At 43.8% G+C, this 14114-nt stretch overlaps 1 long non-coding RNA gene across 1 annotated transcript; it reads left to right on the forward strand.

The window, feature by feature from the left end:
- The first annotated feature begins 11410 nt into the window (after positions 1–11410).
- On the forward strand, positions 11411–14114 carry LOC135562380 (uncharacterized). The gene is made up of 8 exons (XR_010459889.1): positions 11411–11458; positions 11546–11723; positions 11814–11875; positions 11958–12044; positions 12132–12415; positions 12495–13183; positions 13463–13574; positions 13669–14114. It is a non-coding gene; the product is annotated as an uncharacterized LOC135562380 (long non-coding RNA).

The raw sequence follows: 14114 nt of genomic DNA on the forward strand, positions 1-14114 counted from the left end.
AAGGCCCATAGCTTTTTCTGGTCCGTTCCTGGACCTAGATAGGATCTATGACTGCTGACTGATCCATAACATCTACAGATGCTGAATCTTAATGTGATCATCCTGTTGCTGCAGGATTATTTTTCTCCTGCGTAAAACTGGTTCAATTTAAGATACGGCATCTGTATTTTAACCTCAACCTTTGTGTTTCGTTAGCCTGTTTACAGATCAACTCTGGCAAGACTGCAAAAACAGATCTTGGATCAGGCTAATGTTTTTAGAGTACTGTCCATCTATAACCAATAGATGGTTTGTCCATAAATGCTATTGTGTGTTCTACACTGCAGCCCTTTGAAGCTTGGATCAGGCTAATGTTTCTAGAGTACTGTCCATCTATAACCAATAGATGGTTTGTCCATAAATGCTATTGTGTGTTCTACACTGCAGCCCTTTGAAGCTTGGATCAGGCTAATGTTTCTAGAGTACTGTCCATCTATAACCAATAGATGGTTTGTCCATAAATGCTATTGTGTGTTCTACACTGCAGCCCTTTGAGGCTTGCTAGAGCAGAAGATGATATTGTGTAAACCGACGTGTTTCAATTGGGAATCATTACTGAACAGTTACGACACAGTTCCAACTTACTGCAACACAGTTCCAACTTACTGCAACACAGTTCCAACTTACTGCAACACAGTTCCAACTTACTGCAACACCGTTCCAACTTACTGCAACACAGTTCCAACTTACTGCAACACAGTTCCAACTTACTGCAACACCGTTCCAACTTACTGCAACACCGTTCCAACTTACTGCAACACAGTTCCAACTTACTGCAACACAGTTCCAACTTACTGCAACACAGTTCCAACTTACTGCAACACAGTTCCAACTTACTGCAACACAGTTCCAACTTACTGCAACACCGTTCCAACTTACTGCAACACAGTTCCAACTTACTGCAACACAGTTCCAACTTACTGCAACACAGTTCCAACTTACTGCAACACAGTTCCAACTTACTGCAACACAGTTCCAACTTACTGCAACACAGTTTCAGGCCTCTGGATTGTAATTAAGCAATATGTGGCTAGGTACAAGCTTATCAATAGACCACCATCAGACTTTTGGCCTGGAAGTTGTTCCTTCCACTGACTTGGGGCTGCTAGGTAATCTCATTCGGGGCTAGGGGTAAGACATTGGAATCTCTGGCTGGGGGAAGGTGATTGTCATAGGTGGGACGGTGGGTATTCGCTGGCCTCTCTCTCCTTGTCTGATGGTCCAGAGTTCCAGGCAGGGCTGAGTTCCAGAATTCCTCTGTCGTTATGTAAGGCCCTGGACTGGACACTGTCCACAGGAAGTGGCTAGGGGGGGGGGGGCTGGAAAATGTGCAGTCATGCATGCTTGCTGCTAACCTACACACAGTCATGGGCTGTAGACTCTTCCTCATACTCATTTAAACACGCTCTCACATTCACACATGGATATGTGCCCAGTCTGTAACTTACTGTATAGGTGTTCACAATTACATGCATTCTTGCACTTCACCCTCTTTATGTCTCAATCATATTTAACACACTTACATAGTCTCACTGTACATGACAATTCATTTTACATACCAACTGCAAGGTATTCAAAAGAAATGTGTATTTTTTTTCGATGGATGACTTCATCTTGTATCAATTCAATGTACAGTCAATGGGATGTTATTGACTGTGGTACTGTTTGGTGTTTTTTTTTTTGCCCATGCTGAGGACTGCTATATCGGTCCACTAATATAGGACTAGTACTTATTTTGTGAAAAAAAAATGTGTAATTAAATGTATTTGAGTGTTTACAAGCATTTGTAAACTTGAGTCTGATAATTATCTGTACAAAACATTTCATCTGATAATACCTGTGGAATATACAAATATTTGCTTGCAATATGTTTTCCCCTTTGTTGAAATACTTTGCAAATGCAACTTTTTCCTATGTGAAAATAGAAATGGACTATTCATTTCTTTTACATTTTAGCAGACACTCGTATCCAGAGCAACAGTAGTTAGTACGTACATTTTCATTCTGGTCCCCTGTGGGAATCGCACCCTCCCACAACCCTAGCACCCTCCCACAATCCTAGCACCCTCCCACAACCCTAGCACCCTCCCACAACCCTAGCACCCTCCCACAATCCTAGCACCCTCCCACAACCCTAGCACCCTCTCACAATCCTAGCACCCTCCCACAACCCTAGCACCCTCCCTCCCTAGCACCCCCTACAATCCTAGCACTCTCCCAATCCTAGCACACTCCCACAACCCTAGCACCTCCCACAACCCTAGCACCCTCCCACAACCCTAGCACCCTCCCACAACCCTAGCACCCTCCCACAACCCTAGTACCCTCTCACAATCCTAGCACCCTCCCACAACCCTAGCACCCTCCCACAACCCTAGCACCCTCCCACAACCCTAGCACCCTCCCACAACCCTAGCACCCTCTCACAATCCTAGCACCCTCCCACAACCCTAGCACCCTCCCACAACCCTAGCACCCTCTCACAATCCTAGCACCCTCCCACAACCCTAGCACACTCCCACAACCCTAGCACCCTCCCACAACCCTAGCACCCTCCCACAACCCTAGCACCCTCCCACAACCCTAGCACCCTCCCACAACCCTAGCACCCTCTCACAATCCTAGCACCCTCCCACAACCCTAGCACCCTCCCACAATCCTAGCACCCTCCCACAACCCTAGCACGACTAACCACAGCATCACATCATCACAAACCACTTGATGTCTCGATGTACTCAATGCATGGTGATGAAAAGACTTCAGGTACAAACCTAGATGAACAGCCTATGTACAATACAGTGATGTATATTCACATTAAGTGGATGTAAGGATGGTAAATTAATACTGCATAAAAAGTGGTTGTTTTCCATGTTATTTGATTAAGAAAAATATTACATTTGATGTGGATGTTTTTAGTCTTTGAGCATAACTTTGCACCTTTTAATATGAATGTTTGAGGACAGGGTTCTGTTCTTTCTGGATTCCATTAGACAATTGCAGAGCAAAGGACAGAGTAACAACTCTTACAATTCCAACTATTGAATCCTGCAAGATACTGTTCTTAATTATACAACTACCCTTTTGCCAAAGCAGAGATTTTCTTTGGTCCATATCGATCCGCTAAATACTAGTAAAGTCCCATTGCACTACTTTTAAAAAAAATGTTTTTTTACCAAAGTAATGTATATATTTGTATTAATATATTTTTGTAATTCTGATTTTTCAGGGGGTGTGTGTGTCAGCCAGGGCCGTGTCTGGATGTGTTTGCTTCCTCAAGACACGTGGAGAGAGAGTGTATAACTTCTGCTCTGCTACTGTATGTAGGCCAATCCTCTTATCACAACGATGATCTCAGGGAGCTGCTATGTAGTGTTATCTCGTGCAACCACGATCCCACTACCAGCCCAACCCAAGAAGCAGTCACACACACACACACACACACACACACACGTGCATGCATTTATTTTAATTTGACTTTATTTCACCTTTATTTAACCAGGTAGGCAAGTTGAGAACAAGTTCTCATCTACAATTGCGACCTGGCCAACATAAAGCAAAGCAGTTCGACACATACAACAACACAGAGTTACACATGGAGTAAAACAAACATACAGTCAATAATACAGTAGAAACAAGTCTATATACAATGTGAGCAAATGAGGTGAGATAAGGGAGGTAAAGGCAAAAAAAAGGCCATGGTGGCAAAGTAAATACAATATAGCAAGTAAAACACTGGAATGGTAGATTTGCAGTGGAAGAATGCAAAGTAGAAATAAAAATAATGAGGTGCAAAGGAGCAAAATAAATAAAATAAATACAGTAGAGAAAGAGGTAGTTGTTTGGGCTAAATTATAGGTGGGCTATGTACAGGTGCAGTAATCTGTGAGCTGCTCTGACAGTTGGTGCTTAAAGCTAGTGAGGGAGATAAGTGTTTCCAGTTTCAGAGATTTTTGTAGTTCGTTCCAGTCATTGGCAGCAGAGAACTGGAAGGAGAGGCGGGCAAAGAAAGAATTGGTTTTGGGGGTGACCAGAGAGATATACCTGCTGGAGCTCGTGCTACAGGTGGGAGATGCTATGGTGACCAGCGAGCTGAGATAAGGGGGGACTTTACCTAGCAGGGTCTTGTAGATGACATGGAGCCAGTGGGTTTGGCGACGAGTATGAAGCGAGGGCCAGCCAACGAGAGCGTACAAGTCGCAATGGTGGGTAGTATATGGGGCTTTGGTGACAAAACGGATTGCACTGTGATAGACTGCATCCAATTTGTTGAGTAGGGTATTGGAGGCTATTTTGTAAATGACATCGCCGAAGTCGAGGATTGGTAGGATGGTCCATTTTACAAGGGTATGTTTGGCAGCATGAGTGAAGGATGCTTTGTTGCGAAATAGGAAGCCAATTCTAGATTTAACTTTGGATTGGAGATGTTTAATGTGGGTCTAGAAGGAGAGTTTACAGTTTAACCAGACACCTAGGTATTTGTAGTTGTCCACGTATTCTAAGTCAGAGCCGTCCAGACTAGTGATGTTGGACAGGCGGGCAGGTGCAGGCAGCGATCGGTTGAAGAGCATGCATTTAGTTTTACTTGTATTTAAGTTGTTAGGTTATAATTTTCAGAGTAAATAACTCACGGACACCAGAGAAGCTTAACCATGTTTAATTATTACCAAAGGGTCGGTACAGCTGCATTCAGACAAAACATTTCACACTGATATTTAACCCTTTCTTCTAGGCTCCTCCTCCATAACTGAACAGCCAATGCATCTCTGTTGCAAGACAGAACCTTAGTGATATCTGTTCTTCCTCACTTCATCTGACCTGACCTCTACCCCAAAGTGCTCACTCCTCCCCAACTCCATGCTGTCTCTTCTCCTCCCAGAGGATCCCTGATGTCTAACAATAACATATCCTGACATAATGGAAAACGTTATACATCACCCTCTCTCCCTCAGTGTTAGATCTAAGATCTCCACCCGTCACCCCAACACATTCCAAAGCCATCTGTCTCCTACAGATAACCATTAACTTCTGATGTAACAACCATTCTCTATCGTCCCTCAGATACTATCGTATTACTTCTGATCTATCATGTCTCTAGTTTAGCAATGTTCAAAGTTGACCCAGAATCCAACCATGTAAGCATGCACATAGACACACACACACCATGTAGAGATCATTCAAATATTGCTTGTCAATTACCAGTTAATCAAAAATATTTTCACTGGGGGCCTCCCGAGTGGCGCAGCGGTCTAAGGCACTGCATCATTACAGATCCTGGTTCGATCCCGGGCTGTGTTGCAACCGACCGGGAGACCGATTAGGCGGGGCACTATAGGCTCAGCGTTGTTAGGGGAGGGTTTTGCCGGCTGGGATGTCCTTGTCCCATCGTGCTCTAGTGACTCTTTGTGGCGGCCGGGCGCATGCACGCTGACATTGCACGCTGTTTGGTGTTTCCTCCGACACATTGATGTGGCTGGCTTCCAGGTTAATGGAGCAGTGTTTCAAGAAGCAGTGCGGCTTGGCGGGGTCATGTTTCGGAAGATGCATGGCTCTTGACCTTCGCCTCTCCCAGGTCCATACGGAAGTTGCAGCAATGGGACAAGACTGTAACTATCCATTTATTACTGGTACATAATAATAAAATATTTTGTATCTTCCTCTTATCTCCCACAATCCCATAAATGTGAGCTTAGATCGCCAGATAAATAGTATAATAATTCAACTTTATTTAACTGGTGCTTTTCATTACAGAAAATCTCAAATTGATATTGTTAATAGAATTGTGGTTGATTTATTTTCTGTAACTTTTTGAAATCTGTTAAAAAAGCTGTTGCCAATTAAATTCCATGCTGTTTATTTATCTCCACCCACTGGTCCTTGAATTGCACTCTTTTTCGGTCTGATGAGGTGCACCTGAAGCAAAAGGTGAAGATTTTATGGGATGGATATGTCTGCATCCAATATAAAGCGAGTGCTACTCTCGACAGGTTTGTTTTTCAGTTAGATCATTTAGTTTCATCCCCTTTGACTTTGGAATTTGCACATCTCCCAGACTTTTACCCAACATGCTATGCAGTAACTATGTTTTCTTGTAAGTAGCTACCTCATATACCTCCTATCTTATTTCAGAAGACCATCCTTTCAACATTTGCGTGGTGAATTGTGTAGCCTGTGTTTAATGATAGAGATAGATACTTGTAGACTTTGCAAAAGCCTGCTTGTCTTTTACTTTCAAAAATGTAATAACATTTTGAGTTCCATAATGTTCATCAAATTGCAATATGCCTAGATGAATACATTTTCATAAAGTTGATACAAAAATCTGGATACTCAGGCTCCTGATTTATATTGGGTTGTTTGGGCAAAGTTTTAGACAGTGTACTGGCAGTGCCTGCCCACAGAGTTGTTATACTCTTTGGCCTGCATTTTATTTTCTGTGAATTATTGGTGTTTTTAAGAAAATGAAAATGTTTCCCTTTCCTTTGACTCCCTCTCCGGTTGTCCAGTATGGCATCCCTTTCCTTTGACTCCCTCTCCGGTTGTCCAGTATGGCATCCCTTTCCTTTGACTCCCTCTCCGGTTGTCCAGTATGGCATCCCTTTCCTTTGACTCCCTCTCCGGTTGTCCAGTATGGCATCCATTTCCTTTGACTCCCTCTCCGGTTGTCCAGTATGGCATCCCTTTCCTTTGACTCCCTCTCCGGTTGTCCAGTATGGCATCCCTTTCCTTTGACTCCCTCTCCGGTTGTCCAGTATGGCATCCCTTTCCTTTGACTCCCTCTCCGGTTGTCCAGTATGGCATCCCTTTTCTCTCTGGAAGAACTAAAAGAAGTGCTGTGAGATCTTCAAAGAGCTGGTGCTCCCGTCCTGCCTGGGGGAGACCTGGAGGGAGCAGGAAGGGACCAAGGACTGCCCAATCTGCAGATGCAGGTCTTCAAGAGACCACCCTCCTACCAACCTGGCCCTAATGAGCATCTGTGAGACCCTAATGAAGGAAAGGAACTGTAGGAACACCCTGGGCCCCACAGAGAAGACCAGATAAAATGCTACCAAGAAGGGACTTCCTCTGCCTGGAGGACGAGTGTTTGGTATTTTGTTAGGATCAGAAGGGACTCTCACAGAGTAAACAACCTGGTAGCCTCCACTCCCAGAAGCTCGGGTTCTTCTGCCTGGAGGACGAGTGTTTGGTATTTTGTTAGGATCACCATTAGCTGTTGCAAAAGCAGCAGCTACTCTTCCTGGGTTCCACAAAAAACATGAAACATGACATAATACAGAACATCAATATACAAGAACAGCTCAAGGATAGAACTACATTAAAAAAAGGCACACGTAGCCTACATATCAATGCATACACACAACCTATCTAGGTCCAATAGGGGAGAGGCGTTGTGCCGTGAGGTGTTTATCTGCTTTTTGAAACCAGGTTTGCTGTTTTATTTGAGTAATATGAGTTCCATGCAATAGTGGCTCTATATAATACTGTACGCTTTCTTGAATTTGTTCTGGTTTTGGGGACTGTGAAAAGACTCTTGGTGGCATGTCTGGTGGGGTAGGTGTGTGTGTGTCAGAGCTGTGTGTAAGTTGACTATGAAAACAATTTGGGATTTTCAACACATTCATGTTTCTTATAAAAAGAAGAAGTGATGTAGTCAGTCTGTCCTCAACTCTTAGCCAAGAGAGACTGGCTGCATAGTATTTATATCAGCCCTCTGATTACAATGAAGTGTTAACTAGGTCTTTCCTTGCAGCACTGGACCACATGACTGGACAATAATCAAGACTAGACAAAACTAGAGCCGGCAGGACTTGCTTTGTAGAGTGTGGTGTCAAAAAGCAGAGCATCTCTTTATTATGGACAGACCTCTCCCCATCTTTAAAACCATTGAATCTATATGTCTTGACCATGACAGCTTACAATCTAAGGTAAGGCCAAGTAATTTAGTCTCCTCAACTTGTTCAACAGCCACAACATTCATTAACAGATTCAACTGAGGTCTATAACTTTAAGGAATGATTTGTACCAAATACAATGCTCACAGTTTCATGTTCAGGACGCACCCATTCCAAAACAAACTGCAACTCTTTATAAAGAGTTTCAGTGACTTCATTAGCTGTGGTTAGTGATGCGTATATGGTTGAATAATCAGCATACATGGACTTACATGCTTGTGTAATGCCAGTGGCAGGAGAGAGAATACAGTAGACGGCACGCGTCAAACATTTGATTCAAGACCCTATGTCCGGATGACGTGTGTATGCCCATATTTGGGCATCCGGTCAGGACATCCTGGAGGAAAGTTATCAAGCGCTCTAGGGAGTGCCAATATATGGGCATCCTGTCAGGACATCCTGTTCCTGTTCTCACGCCTTAGAGTGAGCGTTAATTTCTGCATATAGTGCATCTATTCCTTTGAAGCTGTCACGCTTTAGTTAGTGTTTATTTAACCTCTCTAGGCTAGGTGGGACGTTAGCGTCTCACCTAGGCCAACATCCGGTGAAATAGCATAGCGCAAAGATACTAAATACGCCATTTGTAATATTAAACATCCTTGTAAATACATGTGTTTAACATCATTTAAAAGATTAACTTCTTAATCCAACCGCTGTGTCAGATTTTTTTTAATGCTTTTCGGCGAAAGCATACTTTACGATAATCTGATGACAGCACGCCACACACACAAGTATTACTAGCATTTTCCAAATCAAATCAAATTTATTTATATAGCCCTTCGTACATCAGCTGATATCTCAAAGTGCTGTACAGAAACCCAGCCTAAAACCCCAAACAGCAAGCAATGCAGGTGTAGAAGCACGGTGGCTAGGAAAAACTCCCTAGAAAGGCCAAAACCTAGGAAGAAACCTAGAGAGGAACCAGGCTATGTGGGGTGGCCAGTCCTCTTCTGGCTGTGCCAGGTGGAGATTATAACAGAACATGGCCAAGATGTTCAAATGTTCATAAATGACCAGCATGGTCGAATAATAGTAAGGCAGAACAGTTGAAACTGGAGCAGCAGCACGGCCAGGTGGACTGGGGACAGCAAGGAGTCATCATGTCAGGTAGTCCTGGGGCACGGTCCTAGGGCCCAGGCCAGTTGAAACTGGAGCAGCAGCATGGCCAGGTGGACTGGGGACAGCAAGGAGTCATCATGTCAGGTAGTCCTGGGGCACGGTCCTAGGGCCCAGGTCAGTTGAAGCTGGAGCAGCAGCACGGCCAGGTGGACTGGGGACAGCAAGGAGTCATCATGTCAGGTAGTCCTGGGGCACGGTCCTAGGGCTCAGGTCCTCCGAGAGAGAGAAAGAAAGAGAGAATTAGAGAGAGCATATGTGGGGTGGCCAGTCCTCTTCTGGCTGTGCCGGGTGGAGATTATAAACCTAGAGAGGAACCAGGCTATGTGGGGTGGCCAGTCCTCTTCTGGCTGTGCCGGGTGGAGATTATAAACCTAGAGAGGAACCAGGCTATGTGGGGTGGCCAGTCCTCTTCTGGCTGTGCCGGGTGGAGAGGAACCAGGCTCTGAGGGGTAGCCAGTCCTCTTCTGGCTGTGCCGGGTGGAGAGGAACCAGGCTCTGAGGGGTGGCCAGTCCTCTTCTGGCTGTGCCGGGTGGAGATTATAACCAAGCATTAGCATCACAAAAGTCAGAAATAGCAATAAAATAATCAATTACCTTTGAAGATCTTCTTCATTTGGCAATACAAAAGGTCCCATCTTCACAATAAGTGGTTGTTTTGTTCGATTAAGTCCATTTTTATAGCAATACATGACACATTTTGTAAACAGCTTGTGTCATGAATTCCGTATCCTTCAACTTTCAAAGAAACATTCAATGTAATTACTCACACTACATTTACGTTTATCTAGTCATGGTTGGTTTCATTCCAATCCTCTGTTTGTTAGTAACACAACCATACTTGGTTCTTTTTTTGACAGAAAGGAACTGATTTGAACACACCAAACAATGACCTCATTGTGCACCAATGATATCACCAGTGCTTCTTTGATTGATTGTATTTCTGCCCAATCACCACTGATCGTCTTGAAATCTAGCTTGGTAGATAGCCAATGGCCTGAGGTAAACAGCAATATCTAATGTTTATATCCGGGAAGACCAGGGGCCTGTTGCACAAAACTAGGATAAGGGATTAAGCCAGGATATCTTGGTGATCCTGGCTCAATTGATCCGTAATCCGGTTGCACTAAAGATGGATAGGGGGCAGGAGGATATGTTATGGTATAAATTACCATGGAGATTTATTCTGTGGAGCTAGCCTGCTCCAGACCAGGCTAAATTCCAGGATCTATTTAATCTCATCCCTAATGTCAGTCAGCAGTCACCACAAATGGAAACCAATAGTTATTTCACTGCTCACTATACATTGTTATCACATATAACTAGACCCACTGTTATTATTTAAACGTTTGTGATCATTAATTTCAATGATTTTGGATAAAAAATGATTTTTAGATGATGTTGCTATCATTAGATAATTTACAGTTTCCCATAGACTATAAGGCTATATATAAAATGATAGAATATTAGGGCCACAGAGGGAAAAAAACACAAGTCATAATATTGTAACCAGTTGTTTTAAAGGACAGTTGTTAAAATGACAGATGTGGGGCATTTCGTGAAATTGTACTTCAGTATGGTTTCATAAACAAAGACATGCTGATGTGCCAGAATATTAAGTATCACATTGTCATAAGTATCAAAACTGTAAAAACAATATGTATCTTTTCTGCAGAAAGAACCAGCCTCATAAATTTATGACTTTATCCTTTTTCTTCAGTGTGGCCCTAGTACTCTGTCATATAAACAAATACACATTCCATATGAATATAAAAACACAATGTGTAACATTATGTTCCTTTATTGAATAAGGACAAAACAAAGCAGGTAAACCATCAGCTCCTTTCAAAACTGAAGTCACAGTGACTCTACAAGATGGAAAGCACAGAATCCAAGCATATTATACAAAATGATACATACACATTCAAAGGTCTGTATATAACACACCCTGCATGTCTGCACACTAAAATAAATGCAGGACAAATCCATACACATCAACTGAACAGACAAATGAATGGATGCAGTAGCCTCCCTGCAGCCTTGTATTACACACAGTATACCGCACAAACATCATAAGAGGCCAAATTCGTCAAAAAACTAACCCAAAAAAACCCAAATTCCTCTGCCACCGCAGGACATATTTAACCAAAATTGAAAGCACACATACTAACTAAAATAATTCAACACATATTGGTCCCTCAGCAGCCGACCACTGTCGTCATCAGGGAAGATTGCCGGATTGTCCCAGTCCATGGCTGGTGGCACTCTGGGGGCCCTCTCCTTCCTCAGGCAGGCCACATTGTGGAGGACAGCACAGCAGGTCAAAATCAAATACAAGAACATTCTGCAGAATGGTATGGTCCCTGACTAATATTTAACAAAGCACAAGCATATATTGTATCCAGAAGGTGCCTGCTCACACATTGTCTGTACTGTTTTAGCAGTGAAAAAGAATACCCACAGACAAGGCACGGGTGGTGGGTCACCAAAGGCTGACCTTACCCCAGCAGAGGACATGGCCTTGGAGCTAAATAAAGGCAGGCCCGTCTTAAGAGGGGATCCCTGGGGGGAAAGAGACGAGCATAGGTTCCTCCCAAGATGCCACCCGCTTCATTCAAGGTATGTCCTTCCATCTCTACATGGGATACAACCACATTCATATTGAATCAATTTGGACTGTCTGACTTTGGTTTACCTATTGCCTTGCAGTGCCTGGCAGCACTGTGTTCCTGTTAGAGCCACCAGCACAAGCACCAGACGATGCTGATCCAGTGAGTACTCCATCAAAGGCATACTGTAGGCCTGGCATGTCTTGTCTACTAGCTTCAATATGAATCCGATTAAATGTGATAGGGTGAAGGCCCCAGTGCAGCAGCAACAGCACATGATGGAGACAATGATGAGGAGGAGACCATCTCTCTGGATTCCAGAAGGCATGAGGTATCATGTTAAGACTGTGAAAGTACTATTTACTCTACAATGGTGAGGAGTCCTCATCAAAATCAAAAAATCTAATTTCTTTTACAGGACCCAGATGCTATACAGTGGGAAAACCAGCCTGGCAACATAGTGCGTATTAATAAAAGGACACCACATCCTGCCAAATTCCAGCTGCGCTAATTGTATTGTGTTCACAGAGCTCACAAGCTATCAGCAAGTTGTATGGCAACCACCTCCGGCGCCAAATAGAACTGGCAGACATAGACATTCAGTACAAGAAGAAAAAGATGGAAAATCTTGCACTGGAGTCCGAAATAAAAAAGAGGACAATTAGGAAACTGGACCTTGAAATAAAAAAACTTGAGAGGGAGGTGAGATATGCCTTCAATGTACACTGTATGCTAACTGTAACACAAATGTATTAATCATTATTTTTCTTTCCTCCCCCAGCTCCAAGAAGATGACACAGCTCAAAATAAAAATTAGGTATATTCTCGTAAAGTCAAGTGAGCCATGAGATATGAGCTCTTATTGTGAGCACACAGGACGGTGGCATCTTTCTAAGGTTTTTTTTTATTTTCCCATCAATCAGTACAACCAAGTCATCGTTATAAGGCATCGCCCTCTTTTGCCCACCCCCCCAGCACCAGGTGTGGCCACTAGCCTATATGAAGGCCCAAAATTGTGTGTTCCTTTCTGCTCTGACAATGGCATGCCCATTCGTGCGAGATGTGGTGGATGAAGAAGCACTTGTGCTGAGGAGAGCCTTCAGGCGAGAAAGGGTCTTCAGGGACCGGTTGGACCCACTGGCCATCCCTGATGACCATCTATATGAAAGATACAGGTTTTCTGCAGATGGCATCAGGTATCTATGCAGACTACTGGGTCCCAGGATTAAGCACCGCACTGCACGGAGCCATGCACTGAGTGTGGAGCAAATGGTTTGTGTGGCCTTGCGCTTTTTGCTAGTGGAGCCTTCCTGTACTCAGTGGGGGATGCAGAACAGCTGAACAAGGCCACAATTTGCCGCACAATAAGGAGTGTGTGTCTGGCTATCAAAGCATTAGCAGATGTCTTCATCTCCTTCCCTGGCCACAGAAGACTCTGTGACATCAAAGAGGAGTTCTATAGGATTGCAGGTAAGAGGATCTACAAATTACAGGACAACTGTTAACACATAGTAGGATACTCATTACTTTGTGTGACAGGTTTCCCCAATGTCATTGGTGCAGTGGACTGCACACACATAAGGATAAAAGCCCCTCAGGTGCCCATGAGGCCGATTTTGTGAATAGGAAATCCTTTCACAGCATTAATGTTCAGGTGAACATAACTTTTGATATTGTCCATTGACGAACACTCTGCATTGCCAGTGATGTGCATTGATTGGTGTAATATTCCTCATCTTATGATTTCAGATGGTCTGCAATGCTGACTGTGTGATCAGCAATGTTGTGGCAAAATGGCCTGGCTCAGTCCATGACTCCAGAATCTTTCGGGCCTCTGAAATCTATCAGTGCCTATCACAAGGTAAGCCACACAACCCCTATTTATAACCATCATGGCTGTGTCAAGAATATCACTGTGTTTATGAGGTAGTAATGATGAGATTTTGTGTTGACAGGTGAATTCTCTGGTGTGTTGCTGGGAGACAGGGGTATGGCTGCCAGCCTTTTCTCCTGACACCTTTCACAGACCCCCAGGAAGCACAGCAGGCCTACAACCATGCCCATGCCAGGACCAGGGCCAGAGTTGAAATGACCTTTGGCCTCCTGAAGGCACGCTTTCACTGCCTTCACAAATTAAGGGTCAGCCCTGTTAGGGCATGTGATATTACTGTGGCTTGTGCTGTCCTCCACAATGTGGCCTGCCTGAGGAAGGAGAGGGCCCCAGAGTGCCACCAGCCATGGACTGGGACAATCCGGCAATCTTCCCTGATGACGACAGTGGTCGGCTGCTGAGGGACCAATATGTGTTGAATTATTTTAGTTAGTATGTGTGCTTTCAATTTTGGTTAAATATGTCCTGCGGTGGCAGAGGAATTTGGGTTTTTTTGGGTTAGTTTTTGAC

Source organism: Oncorhynchus nerka, linkage group LG19 (genome assembly GCF_034236695.1).
Source record: "Oncorhynchus nerka isolate Pitt River linkage group LG19, Oner_Uvic_2.0, whole genome shotgun sequence".
NCBI classification, from domain to species: domain Eukaryota; kingdom Metazoa; phylum Chordata; class Actinopteri; order Salmoniformes; family Salmonidae; genus Oncorhynchus; species Oncorhynchus nerka.